Genomic DNA, 4,757 nt, shown 5'->3' on the forward strand with positions numbered 1-4,757 from the left:
CCCCCCAAAAAAAAGTGGCAGTTCATTCATGATGATCAACGTGTCTGATTAAATAGACATCTATTCTTCTTGTAGTACAGGTTCTATACAGGTCCACTTTGTACATATATTCAATTTAGGAATACTTTGACAATCAAATGGAAAAAATGGAACCACAAGTGAGAGAGCACTCTACAGGAGTATGGCTGAACCCATGAATGACAGTTTCAAACAATCAACATTTACCTTAATTACCCGAAACCCAAAACGCAAATCATTGAAAATTTATTACCTCCCTGATTTTCTCTAAATTGGAATAATCTTATGTGGAAAGGAAAGAGAAGAATGGTAAGGAAGCTACTCTTGGTGGGCGATAGAGATTTATCATGAGATAGTCAAGCTTTTGTCACCACAAGATAGTTGCAAACTTACAGCTAGAAAGAGAGAGAGAAGCTTACTTCACAATTGTTAGATGTCGAGAAGTTGTAGAAGGACTTAGAGTTTTATTTTCTATTAGGGAACTATTGAACAAAGGACTCCAGGGCTTTTATGTTTTACTCAATTTAAGTGGAAAAATTTTAGTGGATTTTTAAAAATTTACTTGACTCATTGATTTTATTGTGACTCTGGTGAAATGATTGAGTTTCATTTGACTTGGACGAGTAGTGTCGATCTAATTCTTGTCAGTTTTTTAGCTGAGTCTCAGTCTACACGACTCTTGGCCATGTTTTTGAAAATTTAGAGGACGCGTGACTTGCCCTAGTCAAAAACTTGTTTTTGGCCCAATGTAACCTCTTTTAGTGAGATAAGTTCACTAGTGATTCCCAGAGAGCCATAGTTAAGTGGGCACCTATATATCTGCTTGTTATCTTGTATAAATTCTTCATTTTTCCCGATAGGATTCTTTTGTATCTTTATCTGCATGACACACCAATGCATGCCGCATTCTAAAATTGTTTAGTTGATGGTTTGTTAAAAAAAAAAAAAAGGAAAAAGAAAGGATGGTCTGTTCAATCATGTAATTAACCCTAATTATCAGCTCTGGCTGGGTTGGCCAACCATGTTGAACCAGTCAACCCCAGCACCAACAAACTTCTAACTAGGTTTTTGTTGGATTTTAATTATTATTATTATTTTTTTTTTTTTTAAAGAAAAGTTTGGTAGGATCCATTTTCATGAGTCAATGTGGCCTACTCGTTTATATTATAAATATAATTATATGTTTATGCTGTCGCTGATAACCTTATTGTCCCCATAGTCAATTGCTGAGCCAACCCCTAAATTGGGCTACCCTTAAATGGGCTACCACCTAACCTGGCTCTAATTGAGGGAGAGGTTACTAGAAGCTGAACTTCTTTGTTTTCTTGGTTGCTTGACCCATAAATATCAAGGGTTGACTCACTAATTCCTTGGCTATTATTGATGAAGGTGAACCAGTGGGCCCAATGTGGAAGTTAGAATTAGAATCTAGATTCCCTTGAGCCCAAAAGAAAGACCTTAAGAGTCCAACCCAATCATATGGGAATGCATGATTGAGGAAAACCATATGTAGAGAGCTCCATCGAAGTTATCGGTGACAGTGAAATTTGAACAATAAAAAAGAAAATGACAGTAGATCAGAGTGTTCACATCTATATATGCCCCTTCCAAAATGGGATTCCTTGGATTATACTGATACTAAAATGGGGTCCAACCATGGGCCAACCTTGGTCTTCCATGGTGACTTCTCAAATAAATACAAACTTGCTAGAATGATATGGTTTTAGTTATGCGAGATGGTAGGCATAAAACCACAGTTGTCTCTTTTAAAGTTTATTTGGATAGAGATATGAAAGTTTGGATAAGGTTATAGACAAAATAATAAATTGTGCAAAGAAAATCATGTCTTTGGCGTGTGGGACTCGCAAAAGGATTTATAATAGAGAGTGTGGTTTGGTAACTTTGCGGTTATTCTTTGGATTCTCATTGTGATATTTCCTTTTGCCGACCATGCAAAGACCTAGTTGGTACTTAGGTAGAAGATGATGTCATTTATGTTGGCTTGTCTCTTCTCTTTATAGTTAATCAAATTTTTAGTCTTTGTGGAAAATGATTTCTATGTAGAAAAAATAATAATTTAATATAATATCTGTTCGAAATGAATTTCTAGCTTAGTGATAAGTTAATAGGCATTTAGCTCTAGTGTAAGTCAAGAAAAGGTTAAAGATTAAACCCTCCCATCCCCCATCTTTCTTGATATATGTAGGGTAATATTTTGTAATAAGTGTGGTCTAATAGCCCTTTGTGTACCCTATCTATCATAGGACAAAGCCTACAGTACTATAAATTCCTGCTCCACACCTTTCTAAGGCATTAATTGGAAGCATTATAAGATTCTAAAGGAGTCCAATGATTTATAGTTTAAAATGACAGAAACAACCTTTTAGGAAGGTAAAGCTGTCCACACAATTTAAAGATATATATAGGGGCAACTTATATTTTTATATTATGTAAATAGAAAATACCGTAAAAGAGAATAAGTTGTAAGAGATATAAAAATTAGATTTATACTTAGATAAAAAGGAGACATGGTCTATGTATTGTACATTTTTTTATATTTTTGGAATAGAGGATCGATCCACTGATGGCATTAACGAAGGTGCTCCTCTATCCAAATTTTGAGTTCTCCCTTGCTGATGGCTTTGGGATTGTAGGGAATTTTTGTATTTCTTCTTAGGATTATAGTTTCTGCACCTCAATTTCGGCAAACATATATTACCAACTTGTGTTAGTTGTTACAAAAGCATAAGTATAATTGGTTCAATTAGTATTCTCTCAAGTATTAAAACAATGTGTGGAAAGCTAGCCCAAGCAAGTAGATGGAGTCTTATGATAGCTCCCCAAACTTAGTGAGCGAGAACTCAAAAAAAAGAGATAGTAAGTATACTTGAAGCCATAAATTTAATTCTCATGTTGATCACTTCATGGCTAACCTGGAGCTTGACCACAGTGACTTCACCTCAATCCAAGGACTTAGCCTTAAGTCTGTCTTGCCTTGCCATCATGTCGTCTTATGTTTCTTTCACGTCAAATATGGTCAGCCATAGTAATTAACCCCAAAGCCTACGTCTCTTTGCAACACACAGATTTTTGCTTTCTTTTCCACAATTGAAATAGCTCAGCCAAGGACCCAACCTTCTTCCACTCAACATTAAAGTACCCACAAAAATAGATCCATTACTCCACGGAAAAAAAAAACATTAAAAAAAAATATGTTCCATTGACTCAGCCTCCCCACCACACAAATTACACCTTACTACAAGCGCAATTCCCTTCTGAACCTCCAACAAAGGTCCTCTTTTGGTCTCGTGGGTCTTGTCCTCAACCTTCTATAATTATCTTCTCTTTGCAATAAGTTGATACTACCTATAAAAAAGAAACTCTTCTTTCTTCGAGAATTGGAGTCAAGTTGATCAAATATAAGGAGAATAAGTCATGAATCATACATCGGGACTTGTCCAAGAATTTCAGAATCCTACTACTGCCCAAGAAATAATTTCAGGAACATTTTATAACCCTTTACGTTCATATTTGGCCCAAGCTCAAACAAGAAAAATATATCTATCTTAATCAGCTTTAAAATGATTGAAGAATCAAGTTAATTTGAGATCAGATGAGAACAGAGTATGCTCACACCTCTATGAGGACATCAAACTCTTAATGAGACATCCACATCTCTTAGATTATGGAAAATGGTTCCCTATCAATGTATCTCTTAGTTTATCATTGGAATGTCAAACAGCTGGTTTTTCTTTTGGAGTTGCTTGGCTAATAAATAGAGGATTTTTGGACACTTTTCCACAAGAATTTGTGACATCATTTGGACATCTTTTAGTTTTGTTTTAAAAGGTTTCTGAGAATTACATTTGTGCTTTATCTTGCTTCATCTATTTTCTAAAATTTTATTCTTGTGTTGTAATTTGTGTATTTGCATTGGAAATATTTTACATCTTGATCGGAAATACTCACTCTTAAAAGAGAGTTGTTATGGAAAATTGGTGAATCTATATGGTTGTAAGGTTTGTGTTAGTCGAACTGGAAACAATCAAAAGTTCAATGTGAGCCATAAGAAAAACACTTGGTTTGTGGTGAACCAAAGAAAACTACTATATGGGTTTATTGTTATCCAAAAAAAAAAATTGTGAGAAAGCTTGATCAACACCATTTGAAAATTAATCGTTCAGTGGAAAAGCCTAGAGACAAACTTTAGGTAGTGGTTGTAGGCAAGATTATCGTATTGACTTTTTCTATGTTTCTGTTGTTTCTGTTTTTTCTTGTCACTTTTGTTACTTACAGAATCTTACAATTATTGTATTCATCTTTTGGTTTTGGGAAAATAATTTTGCATTTCCATCGATGATTCAATTTTACAAGAGGAACTAAATTAAATTCAAATTTGGCACATGGATAAGAATGAATAAGGTTTTTTTTTTTCTTTTTCTTTTTTTTGAAATTCGAAGGAACTGTTAAAAGAGATTTTACTCATGCACACTAGAGTGGAAGGGGGGGGGGGATGATAGGAAATGGGGGAACATATGTGACAGGAGTCAATCTTAGACCATCCACACCCCTAACGTCTACTCTTCAAATAAAGGTTGCAACCAATACGCTATGCACTTGATCCACAAGAATGAGTTAGGTCCACATGTCCTTACATTTGGACCCTAACTAACCTTTCACGTGATAGATAGAGACAGCTAACCTGCATGATTGTACCTAGTGAAATCTTGGCAAAAAAA

Source organism: Macadamia integrifolia, chromosome 6 (assembly GCF_013358625.1).
Source record: "Macadamia integrifolia cultivar HAES 741 chromosome 6, SCU_Mint_v3, whole genome shotgun sequence".
Classification (NCBI taxonomy): domain Eukaryota; kingdom Viridiplantae; phylum Streptophyta; class Magnoliopsida; order Proteales; family Proteaceae; genus Macadamia; species Macadamia integrifolia.